The sequence below is a fragment of the Corvus brachyrhynchos genome, unplaced genomic scaffold (assembly GCF_000691975.1).
Source record: "Corvus brachyrhynchos isolate BGI_N302 unplaced genomic scaffold, ASM69197v1 scaffold42, whole genome shotgun sequence".
Taxonomy (NCBI): domain Eukaryota; kingdom Metazoa; phylum Chordata; class Aves; order Passeriformes; family Corvidae; genus Corvus; species Corvus brachyrhynchos.
Window position 1 is genome coordinate 1,776,495 of NW_008237242.1, and position 26,681 is coordinate 1,803,175.

At 40.2% G+C, this 26,681-nt stretch overlaps 1 long non-coding RNA gene across 1 annotated transcript; it reads right to left on the reverse strand.

The window, feature by feature from the left end:
* Positions 1–1,295: 1,295 nt before the first annotated feature.
* On the reverse strand, positions 1,296–17,361 carry LOC108445665. Its single transcript, XR_001860617.1, has 2 exons — positions 16,615–17,361; positions 1,296–4,292 (listed from the first exon to the last, which is right to left on the reverse strand). It is a non-coding gene; the product is annotated as an uncharacterized LOC108445665 (long non-coding RNA).
* Positions 17,362–26,681: the final 9,320 nt, after the last annotated feature.

The following is a 26,681-nucleotide window of genomic DNA, read 5'->3' on the forward strand; positions in this document are numbered from 1 at the left end:
AACACGTGTTCCTAATACATTTACCTCCTCAGATTGGTACTAGTATCAGTATTCTCACTGACATCCTGATGGTCAATGATCTGAGGTACTTTAGCTACCAATGTTCTGGTATTTACAGTTATCAGGTGCTAGACAATCTTGTCTAAAATTTTCTTATCAGAGTTGGCTTTATCTTCATTTATCTTAAGTCAAATTTTTCTTTCTACTTCCTTGAGGTGTCCAATTACCCTTTGTATCTTATTTTCTTTCTTCTGCAAGCACCAAAATTACTAGTGACATCAGAGGACTACGGAAGATCACCTGATTTCTGTTCCTCCAGAGAATTTTATAGTTGTGCCATGACTCCCATGACATCTTAAGAAGACACAACAAAGCCAGTCTTTCTGTGTACTCCCACTCGTTTTTCCAGGAACCACATTTCTATTCATCTGTTTTCTTCTGTGTAAGGGAAAGGTACATACAATGTCACAAATGGGAACTTAAAATGAGCAGGAAGTTTTATGACACTTACACTGCTCATTATGCTGGAGAAAAACTATTTGCAGTCCAACAAAGTCAGTTTGAGTAGTCTTTAAGATATCTTATCCCACCATCCCACAAAGTCCTTTCCATCATCTCTCTGGTTACAACTATTCGGTTCTAAAATTCCCCACATTTTGTTATTTTTTCCTAATGAGAGCTTAAACTGCCTTTTAAATCTCTTTTTAACTTATCTTCCTCAAACAGCTCAGCTATCTTTAACACATCTATACTAAGAAAGTCACTAAAAATTCCCTCCCTCTCTCCCTCTGTCCATAACTGCATTCTTGCTATCACACACAGCTGATCTTGTCTCCATGTGTTATAGCTCTCATTAAATACTCTCACATTTCATGCATTTTCCTCTTGCTTAATTTGTTTTGCCAAATCCTGAAAACCCTGCATGGTCCTCTAGATGCTTGTTTGCCTTATCATGTTTATATCACACTTAGCATGAGAGCAGCTTGGGAGTTCTACACTCACTGTTACATGCCTGTCTCCAGTTACATTCCCATGGGCTCTTTCAATGTTTCTTTGTCCTTACACCTAGAATGCTCCTGAATCATCTTCTTTGGTCTGTCATGATATCTCCTGAAGCCTGTTTTTAATTGCTGCCTATTTCAGCCTGTCTTACAGATACGTCCAGAAAGTTGTGTTATATCTGTAACTTGTCTACTGATTTTTCTTACAATTTTTGTGCTATCACTCTTCTCCTTTGCTTCTTGAGACAAAATATGCAATCTGATTAGTAGGAACCACTTTGACCAATAAATGAATATGCTTGAGAACATTTTTATTTAGAACATTTTTGTGCTATTCAGCTGTATCCTTAACTGTGACAAAAACAATTAATAAACATTAGTTCCCTGTCTTCCACATCTACCTTTACTACTTTCATATTGGAGCCATACAGCAGTGTTTGGTACCACGCTTTGCAATATCCTTGAAGACTCTAATCACAATCAGGCAGAATTAATCTTGTAAGTTGTTAGGGATTTCTTTTCTGGGATCACATTTTTATATTCCCAATGTTTGGGATGCTCCACTAGCTTGAGGTACTGACAGTTTGCTTGTTTTTTCCTTCAAATATTATAAAAATGGAGAATATAATTTCAGAGAATTGATAATATATCAGTGGCAATATAGGGAGACATAATCCTACCCTCCTTTACTTTCTTCCTTCTTCTGACCATTGCTGCTAAAATAAATAGTGATGATCCTCCCTAAGAAGCAGAAGTAATCTTGGATACCTTTCCCTCCATTTGGCACCACTGTGAATGATATCTCGCTTAGAACCACCTGTGAATGATATCTCGCTCTTCATGGCACCACTCACCATGAAGTTTATTTAAATTACACTATCGATTGTATTGTCTGAGAAAACCAGCATGGATTTAAGAAACTTTATTAACAAGGCTATCACGTGCATGTCATTCTATATTTTCTCCACTATAGTTTGGAGTACTCCTGCCCCGGGTAACAATGTTCCTTGCATGCCTGGTTAGGATTTCTACAGCAAAGGATACTTCTTGCAGCTTAGAATGGAACAGTAAGTCTAAGCTTCTAAGGCACCTAATGAATGAAGGCCACACTCCACAGAATTTGAGTACCTCTGTCCTTGCTCCCCTTTGAAAATTACAGCCCAAACACAACACTAAATGCAGCTGTCAGAGATTTTGAGATGTCTTACAGCAAATACATTTTCATGCTCTTTCTGCCAGCACTTATGTCAGAATAAGAGGCATATTGTCTTTTACAGCAGTTATTATTCCAATATTCCTTTTTCATAATAAAATCAATTGAAACTGTTTAGGCAAGAGACTGTATGCTCTCAACATGTCATGTCTAGAAGTCTGTGGGAATTCCTGCAAAGCAAAAAATCACTATGTGGCCTGCTAAGTAAAAAGAGCATGAATGCCTTTCTCTGGATATCTGTCTGTATATCTGTGTCTGACTATGTGTATCTGCAGGGTGGTATTGCCACCGTAGATCTAATTTAACTAATGAAAGGAAACCATGACTTGGAATTTCTCCTCAGAATGCTTTTTATCTCAAATTCCATTGTTTGTATTCCTAGGGCATAGCCGTACTTTCCTGCAGTTGAGATTCCAGGATCACAGCTACAACAGAGTAGGAAGAGAAGCAGCACAAGATAAAATCAGTCTGCTTGTAAAGGATTGATTCGGCAAATTATTAAGCATTTTCTAACTCAAGTGGATATTTAGATTTTTTGTTGAACACAGATGGATTTGAGAATAAAGCATATCTCTATTCTGAAGTGCTCTGTTGAGTCATTATATAAAAACTAATAATGATTCAGTGCAATAGAGAAGACTTTACAAAGTCTGCTACAGAGCACTCTGCAGCCTGAACCAAGTTACAACCCCTAAATTGCACATGGAGAGCTTCTCTATGTGTTTGTCACCCAGGTATCAATTGCAGAAGATATTCAGGTGTCTCCTTGGCTCTGCTTCTTAACTGCCCAGCTGTGAAGAGTTCTGCAAGACTCCTACAGGTAAAAGCAAAGGGAAATGAGGTAAACAGGTGGGCATTGGCAAGAGGGGCAGCAGAAGGAACAGCAGCTGTCTCAAAAAGCCTTTACCTCAGAGGCCAGCATCCTGAAGTACCCAGGGAATATGCTCTGCTCACATTCTGTGCTTTAAAAGCTTTCAAATTTTAAAGGAGAGAAACAAGGGAAATTGAGGAAAATTTGGAAATGGATATGTACTTGGGATGCTTCCTATGCCATTTTAATAGGTGCATTTCTAATGGATTCTTATTGTAAATTATTATTATACAGTAATACAACCACAGGATATACTTGATTGCAAATCTGGTCTCTGTACTTTAAGAATCATTTCTATAGGACAACAGATGAGTAGAGGAAAAGAACAAGACACTGGCATGGAAATTAGGTCTGGGCACAGCTTTACATAATTCCACAGCTGTAAATCTTTGAGAACATCACTGATGGTGAATACTACTACAACGTTCACCATTCTGAATGAGTAACTTCTTCGTCACCTAGATAAAAGTAATAGGCTTTGGTTGAACACCCAGCATCTTTTGCATGTGGCAAACCAAGAACTGGAGGTCCAGCAGCCAAGAGAGAGCCAGGAGGACTGGAGCTTAGGAAAGAGTAAGAGTGTGTGTATTTACAGCACTGGTCACAGCCTCACTGTCCCTCACATTGGCACCATTTAGTGAGATGTGTTTCTATCACATGGTGGGGGAGTCTGTGTGTGTATACCTCCAATTTCTGTGAATCAGCATCTCAGCTGCATCCATTTGTGTCCAGATAAGCTGTTCTCATGAAAGAAAGAAAAAAAGTCTCCATTAATAACTTAATAGCCTGTTAATTAAAACACTCAGCCTGTGACCTGGGATCTCTTCTGGTTCAAATTTGAGAGCAGATCTTTCCTATGTCAAATGGGGCAATTGTCTTCCATTTCTCCTGTAGAAGTTACCTCACTCCATACAAACTTCTGAAATAGTCTTTGGGCAAGAAAAAGAGAACTGCTTCTGTGTCTTGATACTGAGGACACAATTGTGGAGTGCTGTGATTCCTATCCCTCCTCCCAGCAGGTACTTCAGCATTTTATGAGAAGCAGTATTGATTTCAGAGGGCAGTGACTGGAGACCTCAGCTGGGGCAGGGCAGGACCCAATGTAAAAATCTTTCTTCTTTAAATGCTTTGGATGTAGAACCAATTCTTCCATTTACAGGGACTTCTTCTTGCTATCTGATTTTTGAGTGAAGGTCGATAGAGAGGCCTATCGTGGAAATTTCAGAAATGTTAAAGGCAGGAAGTCAAACACAGTGATTTTAAGCAGATAAACAATTACATAGCAACTGATTCTAGAAGCTCCTAGTGGTAACATGGTACTGAAATCTGGGCCCTAAAATATAGGAACTTTATTGCTCTCATAACATTAGGTTCTGTAACTTTAGAGGCTGTGCTGAAACTTTTTTCTTTCCCCTCGTCAGTGAGATTCTGCACTGTCACAATAAGATAATCATTCGTATTTAGACTAAAAACTTACCTGGTGGAGATCCTTATCAAAGCCTCAGTGTGTTCCTAAATGCAATAAAATGATCAACAATGCTTAATGCCTAGTGTGGTAGTTCTGGGCAGGCAGTCTTGACATACTGGTTGCTGAAAGTTGATGGAATGGCAGCTTGCATGTGACTACACTGAAATTGTTTTCTCACATAAAATAAGTAACTAAGTAAGACATATGTAGTGCTTAAGCTGCAAATAGTCTTGTTACACATATATCTTGGTCCAAAGTTTGAAGATAAGATTTTTGAGTAGAACTGTTCTTGTTCCATTCCAAGAAAGCTCATCTGCTTTTTCAAGCCAAAAATGTGATGCTACTTTCCCCTACAATTCTTGCCCCATGTAGCATAGAAATTCTATGATAGCTAATGATGAAGGATTACAGTATAGCTAACTGTAATATAGCTTTTGGAACCATGTAAAAGTAATCATTAGGAACTTGTTGAGCCTTCTTTCCTCCGAAACCTATTATGCTAAATAGTGGGTACTGAAGTACTTTTGAAAGCCATCACTTCAGAATGGGTTATTTGATTAAAATGAACTCAGGAAACGGGTTCATTCACTGTCTAGGTTATATAAATAAGGATAAAGTCTTCATTTTCCTTAGGAGTTTTCACAAGCACTAAATAGGTAAAACAAAAATTATTAGCCTATCTATGCAAATCTTTATCAAGTCAAACATGCTATTGTTAACTACATTTAGCACTTAAAAAGGTAAACACGTAGATGTAGTTATGGTTCTCATCTTGCCTTACAACTGCTCTCAAGATTTATATTTACTGTGGGTATGCTCCTAATGCCTGTATTCACATCAACGACACTTACATGCTTTTAGTAACCTTGTTAAGAACTTCTAGTCACAAAAAAAACATACTTGTGATTCCTTGTGCTTTAGAAATATTCTGAATTAAGTGAATCTACCTTACTAAGCACCTTAGTATTCAAGCACCAAAAATATGTGTAGACATTTTCAGCTTTTAGTCTTCTTTACTGCATTGCCCATAAAGAAATCTTCTAAGGGAGACTGCTTTTTAAAGGCACAAAAGATAATGTAAACCCAAAATGTCATTTGAGAAGTTTAATTGCTTCAGAATAGTGCAATTACATGAACTGAACATAAGAAGAGCTACAGCTAATATTTGTATTATGCTTGACTCAAAAAAAATATTTACTGAAACGGATAGGGCAGGGTGCTGAATTTGATGAGTCTGGAATTAAGGACAGTAAACAGGATAAGCATTCACTCTGAAAGTCCATGCTTTATAGAGAATATCTCTGAAATAACTAAAGGAAAAGAGAAATAGCAAAACAAGGGAGATCGGCCAGTCTCCTTTGTAGGAGTAAACAGGATTAGGTATATATAATGAGATTATAAACTAATTCTGTTTGGCAACACCCACATAAATGAACAAACAAAGGGGAGGGAGATGGACTCTGCACTAACTGTTAATAGCAGCAATGTAGCAGCCATAAGAGTAAGGCTCTCCCCTCCCATGCCCCCTCGTCCCAACTGGAATACTATTCTAGTTGTAGGACTATAATTAAAACTGTAACCAAGCATGGTGTCTGATACCAAGAGTTTTTCTGTCCAGTAGTCAGTGTGTTCAAGCAAGACAACAGGACAAAAAGTGTTCCCATGCTGACCTTTTCCACAAGTCACTGTTCATTTGCTCCTTAATTCTCTGGAAGCATATCATTAAAGATAAAAAAGCCACCAAAACCAGGGTAAATGTGGTTTCTGTCTGTTGCCACAGAAACAGCTCCATAATTAGGAGATTATAACCCATCCTGGTAAAATATTCTCTTTATTAGTGATATTCTACCTGTATCAGAATCAAGCTTGTGATAACCTCTGGAAGAATATATAATCCCACTGTCATTCCTGTTACCAAAGTCTTATCTGATCTCTGTTTTTCCTTTTCCTGTACTGTCACTGGTGGACTCAGAGTTCATAATATTTCCTGTGCTATTTAAAGAACTTTTTGGGCTGGTGCATTATTTTAAGCCTGCCTCTGTATGCTTTAAAATAGCAACAGGAAGCATTTACCCTACACAAATCATAGTTACTCTACAATGCTCACTTCATACAGAGAAACCAGATTTGGCACACTATACATATATATATATTCATTTTCTGCCCACTCTTCAAATATACTTTCCCTATTAGGGAACTGCTTGGGAAGGTCTCTGACTTGGGAAGTGGCATGTGAATCATGCTGAAAAGATTGTATTGTAGAGGATGTGACTGAGAGAATGAGAACTGCAACTTCTGAGAGCAACTGGTGGTGAAAGAAGTGTGCTGTGCCAGGATTGTCGGGGTCCACCACTTGCAGAATTATTTCACCCATATAATCTGAGATCTTCCACTGTGTTTGTTCTGCTTCTGCTCAGGAAGAAAACTACTACATCCTCATATCAAAATGATTTATCCCTAGGTCATTTTCACATGATCTCTTTTTTCCTGTTCAGTCTAAACAAATAGAATGTCAATTTACTTGAAAGTTTTATGAAAGCTATTTTTTCCTATCAAGTAGGCAAAAATACGGCTTATTATTTATCTGATGAATTTGCATGGGAAAGGCTACGGAAAGGATCTAAGGTTCCTTGCAAAATCCAGCAGGTCTCCTTACTGCTATGTATCCTGGATCACAGGCTGCCACTTCTGAGAAAGAGGAGTTACCCAAAAGCACCTACAGCATTTCTTTCAAGGGTGACTGTAGGAGGATATAGACCAGGTATTTAACAAACACACGTGGTATGAACATACCACATTTGAAAGAAAATCTACTTAGCACTTATTCATTGCTGTAGTGAAATTACCCTTCTTTTTTTTTTTTTTTTTTTTTTTTTTTGGGTCTATGGTCTATGATATTTAAAATGACAAGCAAACAATAGGTCAGCTAAACCCAAACCTGGTTGTTGGCAGCTGGGTCCCAGAGATGGAAAGATGCCAAGGTAAGCTGATTGCCGAGTGTGAAAACAAGCATCAGGAACAATGAAACAATTTTTCTCAGCTATTCCTCTTGCGTAGGAGGCATGTGGCTCTACAGACCCCAAATCCTCCTGCAAATGTTAGTGCTGCCATGTGTGTTAATTCCTCAACAGCTTGCAAGGACAGTGGCATCCAAAGATAAGCTGGAAGTGATCTCTTCCCCACTAACATCCTCTTACATATGCAAGGACAGCTTTCTTCCCTTGAGTTTTGACAACCACAAATCCACAGATGACCGCCAGGCTAACATCTACAGAATATCAGAATGGCTAAGGTTGGAAGTGACCTCTAGAGGTCATCTGGTCCAACTTCCCACAAGCAGGTCAGCAGTTGCCTATGACCATGTAGAGTTACATGGACCATGTAGAGTTACATGGACCATGTAAACTATCAGAGTCTTCAAGGCTAGAAACTCCGCCCCCTCTCTAGGGAACCTGTTCCTGTGCTCAGTGAACCTTACAGTAAAAAATGAAAGTGTTTCCTGATGTCCAGAGGGAACCTCCTGTGCTTCAGTTTGTGCTGATTTCCTTTCATCCTGTTACGAGGCACCTCTGGAAAAAGCCTGGCTCCACCCTGTTTACAGATTCCCTACAGGTTTTATACACATTGATGTGATCCCTCCATGAGCCTTCCCTTCTCCATGCTGAACATTCCCAGCTCTATCAGCCTGTCCTAATAGGGGCAATGATCTTACACATTAATCATCTTAGTGGTCCTTCTCTGGACTCTCCAGTAGTTCTGCACAAGGCTCTTTATTTCCAGCAACAGCAAAGAGCACCCTATGGGGTCATTGAAATTCTGTTTTCTACCCCAAACATGCTGAAAGAGGTAGGGTTTATAGAATTCCCTCTTAATTAATTTCTGTAGTGGAAGGGAGGGTTAAAGTGTCTTCCTGATGCAGTGGTCTACTCTCCAGCACTGCAGACAGTAGTGCTTTCCACATGCAGCACCTGCCTCTCATGAAGCCGTGGCAGCTATGAGCAATGACTGCATTGTCCTTCCGGTGTTTTTCAAAACCTCCCAGAATAATCTTCTCCATAACCTTACCAGGCATTGAAGTGAGACTGACAGGCCTGTAGTTTCCATAGTCATCCTTCTTGCCCTTTCAAAAGCTGATTCTCTTGCCTTCCTTTCTGTTTAGGATTAATCCATTCCTGCCTCCTAGCAACCACTTGCCATTACAACTCGAGCCAAGACAGCCTCTAAACATCCGCTGTGTAAGTACCTAATGCAAGTGGAGTTAATGAACTGTTTGTAAGTACTGTTCTCTCTAGCTAGCACAGCCTCAGATCCGCACCACAAATGCCTCTGTCAGCACTCTCAGGATTGAGATCTTGAGATTTTTAGCAAACACAGCAACTGATAACTTGTGCTTGAGTAACTAGGGAAAAATATGCTCTTCCCTTGACATACCAAATCCAGATGGACTTGCTGAGGACCCTATGAATGCCATACAGGACTGCTAAGGTGCTAACAGAAATATGTTCATCCATTTAACCAGAGCACCTGCATTTGGTACTTACACATTCTAGACTCCTTCTATCATCAGGGGAGAGAGATACCTATGGAGAGCAATTTAAATCCAAATCTGAGTTGGTCTTTGGGGCTGTCTCTTTCTCCACTAAATCCACAGTGACTTAAAACAGCTGGACTTCTGACTTGGACATCTCAGCATCTGAAGCTAGGTAAGATGAATCTGGGCGTACCTCAGGAATCCCTGTTTTTCACCTATATCATTATCTCTGTGTATGAATAAGCAAAGGATGTATAACCAGGTTGGCATCATCTGACATTTCTTCTGAGTAATTTGAGGAACTGAACTGCCCTAAGCATCTCTAAGATGTACCTCATAGAATCATAGAACCACAGAACAGTTTGGGTTGGAAAGGACCTTAAAGGTCATATAGTTCCAAGCCCTCTGCCATGGGCAACAATTACGTCATGTTAAACTGTGACCAGTGTAGATGCTACTGAAAAATGAACATTTGCATTAAACCATTTATTTAACTCCTCCTGGGGGATGCCCTCTAACATTCTAGCCAGCTGTGTTTGCAGGAGGCAGGTATCTACTCTGCTTATTTTACTGATGAATAAATTAATTCACCTTGTAACAACTGTCTGCCAAATCAGTTCTTCACACTTTTTCTAGTAACAGAAACTTTAGCAGAAATATTGGTTTAAGAGATTCCTGCCTCTTGTCCCACTACATGGTCCAGAGCTCTTTTGATTATGCTAACACTACTGTCTGTGCGATGACATTATAATGTAGATCAATGAACAACTAATTTTAAAAAGAACCCTTCAAAATCTCTTACACTGAAGATTGTATTTAAGAAAGCACATACCACTGTAATAAATAATGAGGTCGCTGTGTGGAAAAATCTGTTACAATTTTCAGTTGGATTCAGATCAGGTTTACTCATTGGCTTTGGCAAGTGAACACTCAGGTCATGCAGAGAGCACTCCAAGTAACATATTATACAGTAAATTGAATGTGGAATACTCCAGAGAACTCAGACAGGAAAGGTGGGATTCATCTCACTTCATGTTACAACTCTGCAACATGTATCTCTGCTCATTTTCAGATAATGGAGAGAAACAGCCTTTTAAAAAGGTGATTTACAGATGATAAGATGAATTGTGCTCTGCTAAGTGCCTGTTTCTCACCACTGATTGTAAGGAAGTGTGGAGTCACTAGCTTAGTTGTGGAATCTGTATTAGAGACAGCTATGAATTCCTCCCTGCTTTTCCTGGCAGAGCCATGGCACAATCATCTGTGTGTGAGCATAGGCACACACAGGCACATGCCTACATACATACACACAATTAATTCCGAGGTAACATACATGTATGTATGTGTTAGTTCCCATGTATGAGCCCTTTCCCCTCTGGTTTGCTGCCAAAGATTTCTCTTTATAAAGTGACCTTGATATGTGCTACAAATTATGTGCATTCTTCAAAGCTGAGAAGAAAGGCAACAGATCAGGCTTCCTTCTCTTGCCCAAGTCCTCCAACTTCACACCTGCTAACCTGGAGGTTCAACTGCTAGCAACAGTGCTCTCCTTTCACTCAGTTACTGGCACCGGCTAAGCACAAAATCAAGACAGCAACAAGTGTTTTAATTAGCATAAAAGGCAGATAGTCCTTGGATATCCATGCTGCAGTAGTGAATTTAAGCACACCTCCTTGTGAGCTCTATTAAATGATGTAAGGATGTACAAGCTCCAAATGTTCCAAACTCCAGTGTTCTCCCTTTAACTGAGAAGAAATTTTAAGTTAAATAAGTTAGCTAATAACCATGTAGTAACTCAGAGCTTATTTGCTGTGGGTGCTGTGTTTGCTGCGTCTTCTCACACAAACATTCGTATCTCCTTCGCTATACTCTAGTAGTGAACTAGCTACCCTTTCCTACGCCTTGGGAGTTAATCTACCCATTTCAGTCCCATACATTTAAACAGGTTGTGGCAGTGCAGGTGGCTGCAACCACCCTGACCTCAGATAAAGCATTAGAACCCAGTCTTTGGTGGTCAGGGAGCAATGTCTAAAGACTGCGCGGTTAGGGCGAGATCCTATCACCCCTTGGTGCAGTTATTTGCATGTTCTATGTTGATTGGTTAATGTTTTCCCCTCTCTGTTTTATGTATGAAGTTGTAAGTTTCATTTCCCTTAGTTAACTATGTATTAGTTCTAGAGAGGTCTGTACTCCTCGACAGCCCATTGGTTACTTCCCTTGTTCCCTCCTATGTGTTGCTCCCATTGGTTCTCTCAGCTTCAGCCCCGCCTCCTTCCCTCTGTCCCATTGGCTGTATCCCTTATCCCCGCCTTTCCATCCCTCACTATAAAGTCCCTGGACCATTGGTTATTTTCAGCTCTTCGTCCCTAGTCCCTTCACATTAGTGAATCCTTTACGTGGAATCCACACGAGGAGTCCCCTCTCTCCTTATTCGCCTCCGTCTGTGCGCCTGACAACCAGACCAGGAGTAGCTCCCTGGAGTGAGGAACTCACTCACTCTGAACTCGTTTTGTGTGGAAGCCGCCGTGAACCAGAGGGTGCAGCCAGGCCTCTGGGCTTTTTCAGTGTTTTTCCTGGCTAGCGTGCAGTCCTCAACAGGTGAAGGTCCTAGGACTTAGCCTCCCTTGACACCTTGAGGCATCTCTTCAATCTGCATTATTCAGCCTAAACTTCACTCTGCTCTCAGGCTGGAGGCACTAAGTGTGTTGGACCTGCAAGACTAAATGGCATGAGAAAAATTTCCAATACAGTTTCATAAGCAGAAGTGAAGACTATTTTCAGGTTCTCCAGCATACAGAGATTTCTGGACCCACCTAGCTGCTTTCTATATGGATTCAGAAATACAAGGGATAAAATAAAATTTTGATCTCCTTCCTGCTTCTTTTCTGTTTGGCCTAAACCCAAGCTCTGCATACACAAAATACTGCTTGTCAGAGTGCTTTCCTGCCAGAATAATTTGCAAACTCAAATTATGTATCACAACACCCTTGCAAGGTGGAAAGGAAATTAAAAAGCTGACAACAAACCATCACTTGTTGGAGGAATCTTATGTAGGTCAGAGCTTACCTTTGGGTCTAGGGTTTTTAAGTAATGGGTCAAAGCAACACTGAGGGAGAGGACAGGATCTCCATACCCCCATCAGTGTGAATGGGAATGAAGGCTGCTTGGTACTTATGCAACCTTCATGTCACCCCTCAGTCTCAAAAAGCCAAACTCCTAAAGTATTTAAAGCAGCAGAATAGTGACTTGTAAGGTCTCGAAAGCATCTACATCTCCCATCTAAAATCCCACAAGTTCAACCTGACTCTTCAGACACTTCCATACTTTTTTAACATGGCCTTAAATAAGGCACATGAAATAGAAATCTCAGAGGTTGTGATTCTCCATGTCCTGAACAAACAGCTTGCCCCCAGAATTGTTTCTTATCCCTTCTACAGTATCCTATTGTCTCCCTGCAATGTCTGCAGACACTGTGGCACCATTTGGGCAATCTTTAGTGGTTGTCTTCTTTGCCAGTTCAGTGTTTGTAATTTTTATTTCTTCCTGGTTTTGAAGTGGCTTATCTGGCACAATGTTATTGCAATGTTATTATTTGCTGGCCCAATGAAAGTACGATTAAAGAAAAGAATATAAACAAGCTTTGGAAAAAGATGTAATTTGAATTCTTGCTGATAAATTTAATTCTTCTGTAGACTACCACTGAGTTTAGAATTAGAGATGGGCCTCAGTCAATTTTAACATCTGGACCTACAGCCACAGAATGAATTCACAATAGTTCTTGTCATTACAACAGAATAAATTACTCACTTATTTAACCCTAAACTTTCCAGAAGCTGGTACATTCACATGCCAGGGTGAACTGTGAAGTGTCAAGCAAGAGTCTGGAGCCCTGCTGCTCTGCAGTTATTATTGACTTTACCTCCTGGGAGGACCCTGGGTGATGATGCTTTCCAAAGTTACAGAGTATATCAGAGGGACAGTCAGAAATTGCCCACTGGTAAAAATGAAGTGTAAAACATCTTTTCTTCTACTACCACTGCCTCACCTGAAACTCAACTCTCTCTTTCAGTGAATGTTTGAAGCAGAAGGAAGAACTTCAAGCTCACTAAGCACAGTCTTCTGGGAACTATCAGATGTATTCATCATGAATTACTCTCAGCTGCCCTTCCTGGGAGGAGCAGGATGAAAGAACCTATAAGCTTTTTGTAATTGATTTGTGATATGTCAGGTTCACAGAGCATAAAATAAAATAAAGAGCCTTCTATTAGGCTGCAGTAACCCAGTCACTAGTGCAAGGAAAAGCAAACAAAGAGCTTCCCTTAGCTCAGACACTGTGGTATTCTCAGCCTGTGAACACTGACTGACTTGCTATTATGCACATATAGCCAAGCTCTGGCCTTCCCTACATTTGCCCTTTCAATAGCCACATCCTGACTAGCCCACAATGCACAAACCCAGCATGACCACCCAGGCTGGGAGTGTGAGAATGGCAGATGCAGGAGGGAGAGCAGCAGCTGTGGGCAGCATGGAGAAGCACCCACTTCAAATGGCATAAAGCGCTGGATAAAAGATGCAGACATGGAGAGAGCTGGAATCCTCCAGGTCAAGGGCATTCTCTCCCCACCAGCTTGGCTGGAAGCCACATTCCTACATTCCTGGCTCTGCCACAGAACAAGCCAGTGTTGTAAAGGGACAGGCCAAATGCTTTGTTGTGGGTAATGTATGTCAGGACAGCTTAAACAGACAGCCAAAGTTTTACAGTTCTTCTGCTGGCTGTATCCTGGGACCTGAACTTCACAAATGATTACTAGATTAAGTTATTCTGTAGCCTTTTTTGATACAACCCACTGAATTTAAAACTGTTTCTCTTACACTGGAAAGAATTCGCTTGGATTAAAATACATCCTTCCTTATTGAAAGGTTTATGACTTGATTTAAAAATGCCATGACACTGGAGCATCAGTGATTTTCTGCTGAGATTACTAAAGAGAGTTTTACCTTGCAAGGAGAACTCTGAGATTCACCATTACTTCACACAAAATATGACAGGAGACACAACTTTCATCAGCAATTTATATGCCACTAAAGCCTGTTTCTTTCATGTGCTGAAACAGCAGAACAGATAAGAAGTAGGAACAGACACAGTGTTCTGGTATTTACTATATTTTAGCCAACCATGCCTTAGGTGCATTAGTCATCCACCTGTTTTCCAAGGGGTGAGAGATACGGGAGTTTGATATTTAGGTATGGTGTTTTCGTGCACTGACATGATGGCTAAGACACACAGGCAAGGGAAGACCTGGGAGGGTGGGTGCATTCTTCACTATATTCTCTCACAAACTCCTTTCCTTCTTCCTTTATAAGGCCTAGGGAATACAGAGCTTGCCAGTGCCCCCAATACCATATAGGATCTTCCCTGGCTAGGTGTGTAGGGGGAGAGGAGAGATACATCAGACTGTCTAGATGAAACTTCATGATTACAACACAGAGACCCTGGAACCCAGAATATTTTATAATTTAAATTTTACTGCACTATTTCTTTTGGTATAGCGTCCTTAGTGTTTGCAGTCCAGGGGATAACTAGGTTGTCTTTACACCAGCAAACTAAGCAGATCCAGGAAACTTGTGTGATTCTTGATCAACTGCCTTCACTGTTCAACTGTTCAAGCAGTTGGGCAGTGGGGCATGGCTTCAGATGAAGCCAGGTAGGGGTCTCCCAGACAATTCCCAGGTATGCTTCCAGGAATCAGTCACAACTAGTGGTCTGGATACAGCCAACATGTGTTGTTGGAGGGCAAAACTGCTAACTGCATAGATATAGCCGTTCTGCACCAGTTAAACTCAGTGGCAAAAATGCTTTTTGTTTCCTAATATATGAAATTGCTAGTATACATTTAGCCTGAAAAGCCTGGCCTTGTCATGCTGAAGACACTGACAGAAATGGAGCATTAGAAGGTTTAGCTTTCAGATGCTTTTTTTCCTTCCCCCCATTCCTCCTTCTCTCTCTCTCTCCCTGCAAAATCTGTTTGTACAGTCATGCAGTGGTCTGAAATGTGTTAAAATCTGTGTGTTATTTGGGTCCTGATAAGAAAAAGGAGGTAGGTTTAAGTCTAGGGGGCTGGGGGGGGGACATAGCGAGAACTGCTGATCGTGGAAATACTGAGAGAGCAGAAGTGACAAACAGCAATAATAAGAATGGACATTTTTGTGTGTGAGCAGTACAACTGCAGTTTCTTTTTAGAAAAATATCCACCACAGGCTCATTTACTATGAGCCAGGGAATTGCACGTCTTTAATAATTCTTTTTTTTTTCTCCCGAAGTGGACAATGCAGGACAACTCCAAACTTTTTTTTTCCCAACCAGTTTCCCTTCACTTTTTCAGTCTGAGGTGACTGGATCAAAACTTTTGAAGAAAGTTTGTTTTCTGAAACAAGATCTGAACCAAAGGCCATTCAAAATAATTTTCTTTATGGAAACTGTTCTATTTCTGTTAAATTTGATAACAGCTTGTTTTTACAAAATAAGACATTGATGCCAAATTGAAGCTGGCAATATCATTTAAAGATGTGTCACTCTGGATATAAACAGGAAATGGTAGAGTGCTGATCCAATGATTAATGAATGTTTCCATGTCTATATAGCAGCCAATTTTCCCTTTTCTTGGAGATTAGTCCATTACACAAGCTACAGAAGGGCCAGAACTTTGGTCCCATGTATTGAAGTATACAAAAAATACTTCTGTACAAATGCTGTCATGATTTTCTCCCTTTGAAATCAATTACAGGCATCTTCACTGACTCCAGTGGGAGTGAGAAGCAAGCCAATGTCTGAAAGGTTCTTCGCTCACACCTCTTTTTCAGGACCAAAGCAGTTTTCTTCTGCAGGAATTCTCAGCCTTCCCTCAGTTCATTCACAGACACCACTCCTTAATAGTCTGACTACACTTTAGTGAGAAACCCCTCACTTTCCTCTCCGTTAAGCACCCTAATATTTCTTACTGACTGGAGGGAAAAGAGGGAATTTGACTGAGTAGTTCTGAAGCTATTGTATGGATCTAGACAGACACCCACAGTAATCTTTTTAGGCTGCCCATAATCTAAATACACATTAGAAGGGAGCCTAACAACAGAGCCCTCTAGTTGCCTGATCTAATTGTCTGACCAAAGAGTACCAATTTAGGATAACAATAGCAAAGGGCAGAACTTGTTAACTAGTACATGCTGTCCCCAGACCAACAAACCAGCGAAAAGAGAAGAATAAAGGAGTATGTATTATTGCCATCTTCTCTATTCTTTTTGTAAGGACAGAAACCTCAGGCACCCAAGGGAGCCAAGACCTTCAGGACAGCTGCTTGACTTGGCACTTTAACTTGCAAGTCAAGCATATCAGCATTTATTTGGTGGAATTTCTGAGAAGTAGAAACTGCACTGACCAGAGCCTTTGTAGGCAAACTGAAAAGAAACATCAGGTGGAAAAAGAACAACATGCTAGTGTTTTTCTAGTGAACTCATAGACAAGTTGAGACTTACCCTTGAGAGCCAGCCAGGTACTCCTATGTTTCTGCAAGGTGTCAAGAGATCTCTGCTTATGCTGGAAGCAGTAGGAGGGAGTAAGGCTTCACAGGAGACAGCATTACAAGTCAGCATTTGGTTTCCTTTTGTCTGTTCTCATTGGAGATGTTTTTCTTCAGTTTTATCAAGCCCAAGACTGCCTTATTTCTGCTTTTGCCATGTTCTGGATATCCAAGCTCTCAAGAAGCCCTTGTATGAGGAGGAGAAATCTCTATATAAATATTCACCTACAACACAAAAACTGTCTGAGGTAATAACTTGGCAGAAAAACTCTCTTATGTAAGAGGAGTTGCCCCAGCCTCAAATGTCTCTACCACATAGCTTTCAGGAATGAAGGGTGTTTAATAACTTACTGTGTAATCTTTAACTATGTGATTGTTCATATCTGAAACGGGTTGTCATAGGAGGAAAAAAAAAGAGAAATGGCATGCTTAACCCTCTTTATTAATGCTAGGTAGGCAGGGAAAAGCTGTGTGTAATATATAGCTTTATTCTGTAGTAATACATGCATTACACATATATTATGTATTTATTCTGTGTATGTACGTAGCAACTAAAAACTCCCATTAAGGACCTGACCTGAAGCTTGATGAAGTCCATGGAGCTGCTATTGACCTAAACGACTTTGGATAACTGCTAGTCCCAAGTACTTAAATTTAGAAGTCTCCAGTAATGACCATAACATAATGACTTAATTAAGGCTTTAAACTGAAGTGAGACTTGGGCACTCTGAAAGTCTGGCTTATTTCTTGAGGCTCAAACCATTTCTCTTCTGGTTCTAACCAAAAAACTGCCTCATCTATTTGAAAAACAATCCAAGGCCCTTGTTGTTCTTAGCTATGACAATGACTTTCATTCGCAACCAAGTAAATAAACTGAACTCTGTGTTTATCCTTTCTATTTTCCCTGTTCTGCTTGAGTGTGTGGGAATGTGTGTATTTTCATTTCTTTATTTATTCTGTGATCACTTTTTGCTTGCTGAAGCCACAGCTTTCAGAGTCATACCTGAGTGTTCCCAATATAGTCAGACACTATTCAGGGAACAGACAGCTTTTATTCTCCCTGTTCAAGGAGGTTGGCTATGTTGTCGTGTATCTGTATCACAATTTCTTTTTCAAGTACAGGCAGTTATTTGCTCCACTACATTCCAGTAGACAGCTGTCAGTTTAATTGTCTCCTTCTCATTTAAGCAACTTGTGCCATCCTACCAGCATAAGTATCACAGATGTAGGCAAGAATAAATCTCTAGGACTCTGGCTAAAAGAATGGGGCTGCATTACTGGCACACATAGAGTTATATATTTGGAGGGAAAAAAGAATAGGTATTAATCTGTGCAAAATAGCAGTATATTCAACCTAAGAGTTAGGATGCACTGGTTTTAGCCCCATATGAGCTAATAGGAATACAGAATTATACTGTATTGGAGCATTTTGTTCATTACCAATCACTAAAATATTCTGCAATAAAGTCTATGCAGTATTTTATGTAGAAATGAGATTGAAATCATGTCTTTGAAATGTAGCATAGATAGTTTGAGTTCTTCTGTAATTGGAACAGAGTAATTTGGAAAAACAACAGTGGTAACAGTGCTTTGGCTAGACCTTGCAGGGTACAGTGAGGACTGGCTGTTCCTTGAAGGAAGGGGAGCCAGGAGTTGAGCATAAGACAAGACTGTCTGGGGAAAGCTCAGATCCCACACTGGCCAAGGAAGATGAACAGCATGGGCTCAGAGATGGTAGCCAAAGTCAGCAAAGGATCCAGATTATTGGGTGAATTCATGGTAATATGGCAGGTCTGAGGTCAAGCCACAAAGTAAATCCAGAGATCAGGAGCAGGATAAGATTTGATGAGGGCAGGACACAGCTCAGCAAAAATGGAGCAGGTCCAGAATAATGAGACAGGTCTGAGAACAAGCGAGGGAGTCAGTCTGCAGAAAAGGATCAATGGGATCCACTGCTAGGCTGGGCTGTGGCTGAGGTAGAGATCAGTATTCCCACAACTGGGACTAAATTCCAACAGGGACTAAATCCCTGACATGAGCTTAAAAGAGGCACCTAGCTGCAAGGGTAGAGTGTTGTAGAGACCCCAGGGGAGGCTGGCCAGTGCAATTAAGGGCTGTGGGTACACCATGGGGACTGACAAGATCCTGTCTCAGTAGCCACAGTCCTGAGGATTAACTGAGTAATTCAGTCTGTAACTACTGATCCTGCATGTATGAGGAGTCAGTTCCTCCTAAATTCATCATCTGCTAGTATAATTTTTTAATATAAACCACATATAATATTTTAAATCTTTGCATTATGAGTTTATTTATATAATGAATGTATAGCATATTTTAAAGATGTGATTTGATTTTTCCTTAACTATTTTTGTACTGCAGTTTGACTCACTCCTGCCTTCTGCTCAGACTTCATTCACTCTCATGCTGACATTATTGAAAAAAAAATAATTTTCAGTAGCAAAAGAAAACATTTTTTCTCCATGGCCTTATAACCATACTACTGTTTTTGGTGGATTGAGTTATCTGATGTATTACTGTTCACAGTCAATCAACCATCTATCACACAAGAATTCTCTTCAACCAGTGAATATTTGGATGCAAGCTTCAGCCAAAAACTGTTTCAGAAATGGAGATGTCTGGTCAGACCTACTGCATGCTCTGTTTTTTACTGCATGCTCTAAAGAAGGGGTTTATGATGGTATTCAGCCATGACTGAAATAATGAAACAGACTCTCCATGACAGGAGCACCACAAGTAACACTGCAGCAGGGAGAGAGAAGAAAATGAGGACTCAGAATAATAATCAAAAATAAAAGGCTGTTTTATCTGTCTCTAAATTTCAAAGAATTTGAGAACAGGTCTTGTGTGAGTACAGCTTTGTCATATTTGGTCCTGTGTTCTTTCTAGCATGTCTGGTTTGAGTCTCCAAATCAACAACCCAATATTTCACAGTAGCATTTACAGTCAGCACTCTCATTTCAGGCTCTCATTCAGAGTTAAAACACAATCAAGAGTTCAAGAAGGCAGGGTCTTTCTTTGGAATTGTTACAAAGATTCCGTGTTTATTAACATACAGTTCATGTCAAGATGCTTCCAGTTATACCAAGCACTATCTCTTTTGTTTATGCATTTGTATGACACAGGCACAGGGTGTATGGCATTGCTCCACAAGACCCTGTCCCTTGCCAGTATACATGTAGGCTGAAGGTTAAAGGAATGGGAGAACTTGCAGATTTATTACTGTAATCTTTTTTTCACAAGATAAATTTTGAGCTTTAGGAGCTACTATATTCTTCTACATCCAGCTGCAGCTGCTACACCACTCAGAAGGAGCACAGTAGAAGGGATATAAAACATTTCATTTCCATTTATACCACACACAGCTGCAGAAAGATAAGCCAAACAGTGTAAGTGCACCTTAGCTGGATATAGTCAAGCATTTTCTCTGCTGAATAGGACCATAATTTTCACTGGTTTGTTTCAACTCTGGAAGTTTGTGGCATTGTGTATGACATGGAGATCATTAGTTCAGCAGCCTTCTCTTGTTAATATATCCCTGAAGTACAACAATATCCTGATTTCTTGTTAAGGAATGATTCAGAAGTCTTGTTTGTCCTGGCAGTGCTTTGCATGCAAGTTAAAACTTAGCTATCCATCTCCTCACATTCCTTCACATCTCAGAAGATTCTGTATCTGTAAAGAACAATAGCCTGTCAGCTGCTACAGTCTGACACTCTTTTCTGGAGAAATCAGACTTGAACCCATCAGCAGAATGCTTTTTCCCATAGCCCTGCCTTTTATTTCTATACTTACTTATTCTGGTGGCTACTTTTCCAGTATGCCTTTCCTTATTAAGAACCATTAATCATGCTTTGTCCATCCCAACATTAGGAGGACTGTTTCACCTATGTATACCTCAGTTTCTCCTCAGTGTAAGACTAACAAGGAATTGTGTTAGTGGTGCATAGACAGACAGATACATTGTCAGGTAACACATATACTCTGCATAGAGGTTAAAAAACCCCAAACAACAGTAAAGAGAGAAAATACTCATGATATTTTGCGTTTCTATGAAACAAGGGAAGGGGGGGAAAGTAAGGTTTGTCCTGTGTATGGTGCTGAGAAAAGCACGACTGTTCTATACCCCGGAGTGGAAGACTACAAAGGCAGTAACAATGGACTCTAAAGTGCAGCCACAACAATGAAGCTTAAATCTTAAGGAAAAATTTCTTCTAAGAAAAACTGTGAAGATACAGCATGGCTAGGTTACAGAATTCAAGGGTGAAATCATGTTTTGATGATTTAAAAATAAGCTATGAAAATTTCTGTTAGGAATGGCAAATGCTCTGTTTTAAGGACGAAGGTTATACTAACCCAGGAAAAAGAGAAGGTTGAAACAGCCTCTAAGGGTCTTTTTGCAAGATTATTTTCAGGTTCTTTCTCTGTCAGCAGAGGTGATACACAACCTGGAAAAACGGGTTTATTAAAGGAGATTAAAAGAAGTTGACCTTCAAAATTTGTGAAAGAGATTAGAAACTCCACAGGGTCATTGTCTTAGGATGTACCACAAAGAGGAGAGTTCTCATTTACCTAAGTCACAATTTAATATATCAGGGGTCTGGGCAAGTGTTTGTTGTGGGAAGTTGTTATTAGAAAGAATTAAAATATGATATGTAAGCAACAGTCATTAGAGTGCTGATGGCACATCCCCACAGTAGCACTTGGGGTGGCCTTTAACATTATTGCTTATGAAAATCTGTCCTCAGCTAATTGTCTAGGTCCCCTCTAGAGTCAGTGGGAGAGACAGATGGCTCTTGAGGTGATAGAGCCCATCATTCTTAGAAATGTCAGCCTTCAATACCTGTTTCTCTGTTAACTGCAGAGTGAACCTCCACAACCACTGAACACTAAAGCTGGAATGATGTAAAACAAATTTCACCTGTAAGGTCTTTATATTGATGTGTTTTCTGAAAAATAAGGTATAGCTCAACTGCAAGGAGGAATTTATACTTCTCCTTAACTGTATGAATCAAAATTAATTCCCCATGGTCTGCATATATCAGAGCTCCATACATCAGTTAGTCATCTGCAAAACACCAGATTTTACTAAAGTAATTTAGTCCCATCCACATCTGGCTTCTATTAATAAAAAAAAAAAAAAAAAAAAGAAATTACAGAGGCCAATTAGATCTCATCGTTTTTACAAATCAGAATTAATGCACAGCGATAATAAAGATCAGATTTTTCAAATTCATGAGGCTGATATAGATAACACATTCTTTGAAAGACTTGTTATTTATATTACCTACTAGTACAGTTAATAAAGTTGAGAAGGGATGCGGGATGTTGTAATTTGAAGGAAGAACTTTGTGTGGCTAAATATGAGCAAAAGCTAAATTTTAGGACTATACAATATCCATAGTCAAAAAAATCCAACCCAACCAAAACAAACCTAAATCTTGAAATCATCTCATGAGGAGGTTTTCTCATTAAACAAATCATCCAAAGGGAAGAGTTGTGTAATGATTCTGACTTACAAACACATGAAAACTGACCAAAGTTTTCCATGCTGTGGAGAAATGCTCTGTGATAGTGAACTTCGGCACCTTTGTTTGCCGCTTTCTGTACTGATGAATTACATAAGACTGTAGCTATAGCCAGTGCCTGTAAGCTACTGACTGTAAGCTGTCAGTGAATTCTCTCACCACTGCTCACAGTCCTGTCTCACAAATGCACCAGCTAATGACTTATTGGCTGAGTCTGAAGAGATGTTACCTCAGAAAGAATCGAGGAGGTATTCAGCTGGTGTATCACCAAGTTGATAGGCCAGAATGTGTTTGTTTAAAAGTACAATTGGAAAGATCTTACACACAGCTCGGCCTTTCGTAGAAGCTGGATGGAAAAGATGTTACACATTTTATTTTGTTCTAGAGACAGATGTGCTGGACTAATGATTAAAACCCATCTGGAGTTTAAAGCTACCTGACACTACCCCTTTCTAAAAATCCTACTCCAACACTGTATGTATGTCCTAAGCAATGCCTCCAAAGTAGCAAACACTGTTGGCTCTAGGATTGTCTACTGATTTCCTGACCCTGAAGATACAGGTATCTGGATAGGGACAGCAGTGTAGTGGAGACTGTGGGCATATGGCCAGAGCAGAGGAAGCTTCCCAGTGTTTCCAAGCCAGCTAGACTCAACTGACATTTCCAGAGCCAGGCCACAACACAGCCTTTCATCTTCCCTATGAGCTATTTTGTTCAGAAAGCAGTTTCCTTGCTGCACTGTTTGAGGCCAGCCATAGGACAGAAGTGTCAGAATGTTCTGTCTGTAGGGGTGGACAGGCTCCTTCATGACCTGCCTACCTGCCCAGCCCAGCACACTGAGAGCAACTGGAAAGAGCAAGGCATATGTGCTATGCCCCTGCCAGAAGTTCAAGAGAGGTTCACACAGTGTAATGCAGAAACAGAACTGATTTTATGTGATTCATTCCTTTATTTCCTTCATGGTGAGGCAAAGCCTTACTAGAATGTAGACTGATTCCCTTCCAGGAACCAGTGTTTCTTAAGACTTGCTGATGAGAGCAAGTTTTTGTTGCTTTGGAAGAAATCAGTAAAAAAGATGACAAGGTGACCCAAAACTTATCTCAGTATTACATGTGGCTTTATTTTCCATGGAAGACCTGTTTTACTCAAAGATTCAGAAATTTTAAAAAATGTTCTTTCTGGTACTTCTCTTTCTCTTTCTCTTTCTCTTTCTCTTTCTCTTTCTCTTTCTCTTTCTCCTTTCCTTTCCTTTCCTTTCCTTTCCTTTCCTTTCCTTTCCTTTCCTTTCCTTTCCTTTCCTTTCCTTTCTCTTTCTCTTTCTCTTTTTCCTTTCCTTTCCTTTCCTTTCCTTTCTCTTTCTCTTTCTCTTTTTCCTTTCCTTTCCTTTCCTTTCCTTTCCTTTCCTTTCCTTTCCTTTCCTTTCCTTTCCTTTCCTTTCCTTTCCTTTCCTTTCCTTTCCTTTCCTTTCCTTTCCTTTCCTTTCCTTTCCTTTCCTTTCCTTTCCTTTCCTTTCCTTTCCTTTCCTTTCCTTTCCTTTCCTTTCCTTTCCTTTCCTTTCCTTTCCTTTCCTTTCCTTTCCTTTCCTTTCCTTTCCTTTCCTTTCCTTTCCTTTCCTTTTTTCCCTTTTCCTTTCCTTTCTTTTCCTTTCTTTTTTTTTTCTTAAATTGTGATTTCTCAAGAGAGCTGTACTGTAGACAGAAACCAGCTAGCAAAGGGCAGAGACAGCAATCAGGAATGATTACACCATACAAAAATGTCAGTGGCATAACATCATTTAACTGTGATGCCACAAATTATAGATGAATGTAGAGGCAGAAAAAAATCAAAAGCAGAAAACACACTGTACCCTTTATATTCAAATCCCCTGAATTTTTCCAAGTTCCTCAGACCAGCTCCAGGCATTTACAGAAACTAGCTTTTTCCACTCATCCCCTGAGAAATGGGTCTAGAGTAGAAAAGCTGACTGGAGAACTCATGATTAAACAAATGGTCATCCTGAAAGTTCAGATAGGACATATTTACTGACATCCAAAGAGCAGATTCCTAGACCAAATGTCCTGATGTAAAGAGGCTGGAAGCTGTGTGTAAGAACAGAATGTTTCAAAGGACATAGAGAACACTGGGGTTCAAAGGGCCGAAACAACATGACCTCTAAAATTCTGCTCCAACCAAAAAGAACCTCATATGCAAAGACCTGGAGGAGGAAAAGGGAGACATGGAAGCTTGCTCTCAGTGTTTTATTACCTGTCTTTTTTTAGTGATGGACTATCAACATGTGCTTGAACTGAGACCCACCTGAGTGCCAAGGACAGTACCAGAAAGACGGGGTGTCCTGCTCCTGCATGCACTTACTAAGGCCTAGGAAGACCCTGGAGACTCTTGAGGGTCTCTGCCTTTGCTCCATAGCAAGTTTATGTAATACAGGGCAAAAGTGTTTTGAATTAATGAGAAGAGACATCCAAAGACAACTTGCCTAGTTTGTTGTACATGATGGACAGCGTTTCTGTTCTGAGAAAAAAAATCATTAAGGTTTCATCATTTGATGTTCATTCACCTAAGAAGGAGAACTAGACAGACATAGTTTTCTTTTAAAAGTAATCCAAACCAGCCAACAACCAAACTGAAACACTAGTGAATCCATTTCAGCTGCTCACTTTGCTTTAACTCTCCTGGTAGATTTGTTTTATGTTATTTCTGTGAGCAAAGCAAGAACATGCCTGACTACCTCCCAGCCTGTGACGGGGTGCTGAGGTGGGAGCCTGAAGTGCACTTCCATAGTCAGAGTCAAGCAAGACAAGCAAATACTTTCTTGGGCTTCCCCCATTTCAGTTTAGGATTGTGTCTGGTTTCATCCTAGACTATGGCAGAAGTTTTGCTGGTTCAGATAAATGGCAATCTTTGTCTTTAAACCTTGCTACTGCCCATCCAAACCAGTTTACTACTGCTTAAGGGAGACAAGAGCCAATTGTTTTTAAACATTTTCCCAGGACCCTGCACTGGCATGTTGCAAAGCATTTCTGTTAAAGGAATAGATGATTCCTCACAATACTATTAAAGGCTAGTACTGCAATCTTTTGTGTACAGACAGGGGAGAGTGAGGTGTATCAGAAACAGCATCTCTAGGGCCTACACACTGGGTACTAGGAAAGGCTTAGAAATCTTTTTCTGAGGGTGGTCAGGTACTACTGCTGCAAGTACCTTCTATATAGCCTCTCATGTGAGCAATGGCAGAAACAGATATGTTGCCCCCTTCAGCTTCTCCATGTCTTACTGAAACCACTGAGTAAAAAGTCATGTACTTGCCAGAAAACTCTTCAAACTCAAGGGCTTAAAGCTCTCAGGTAAAGGACAAATCTTGGACAATTCTGGTCCCTGGCAGATATTTGCCTGTTTGTCTGAACTGTTTTGTGATGGAAACAATTTTGAAAATGCAAGTCTGGAATTCCCCAGAAAATTGAGAAAGCAGTTCCCACTCAACTGCAGAGTACACAGAACGACTACTAAAATACTTTGCAATCCCTCACATTCTTCATAAAAAGCGCATACATGATGTGCCCCTCAACAACAGGTAAGGGACATAAAATGAAAAGATACTTGGCCTACACAGCCAGACACTACAGGGACATAACTTCATAGAAAAGCTACTAAAATTTTTAGGGCAATGCATGTCTCTTCATTCTGTCATGCTCTTCTTTCACTCCAGTGTTTTGTCAACTGAGTCTTTTTTTCCTGTTGAATAACCTTATTGAAAATAAAATGCATCAAATCTAGGTGCAGCCTTGTCTCCAGCTAAAAAACTCCTTTGAGGTTGTCGCAGAATCATATCTTATTAAGAAATGCATGAATGATCAAGACCAAAAAAACTTGGCCAGCTCAACAAGCCCTGCCAAACAAGGGTGATGCCACCAGCCAGGAAACATGTAGCGGCCCATCAGGTTGCTATGGTAATGGTTAGATTTTTTTTTTTTAGCTCCCATGCTTTTGTTCAAAACCACCACTCAAAGTGCATGACACTGTGAATCTCTCTAGTGATATATTACCTTGCCTCAATCACCAAATCCTTCAGTTCTTCCTAAGACGTTCAGAGATGATTGTAACTGGGCCCTTTCGTCGAGAGTGGGGTGTGCGCTAGATAAATGGCCTAATTCTCACTTGTGCCAAAGTGCTTATGCTGATACAGCCCCTAATGTAAGTGTGATGATAAAGCTCCTTACAACGGTACAACACTGTTCTCTTCTAATACAGAAATGAGCTTTACTGATATAGCTGCATTCACACCACAGCCTGTTTAAAGGTGGACATTTTACTGGCAGAGAGATGCTGGTTAAGAGTGTGGGGAAAAAACTACAGACACCTCTCTGACAACTGTGCTGGCAGACACTCCAAAGGAGTCCCTAGATAGACAAAACAAGTTTCTGCAGCATAACTGCAGCTGTCTGTGTATGCTTTGCCTGCATGAGAAGCAAGGTAGTTTGAA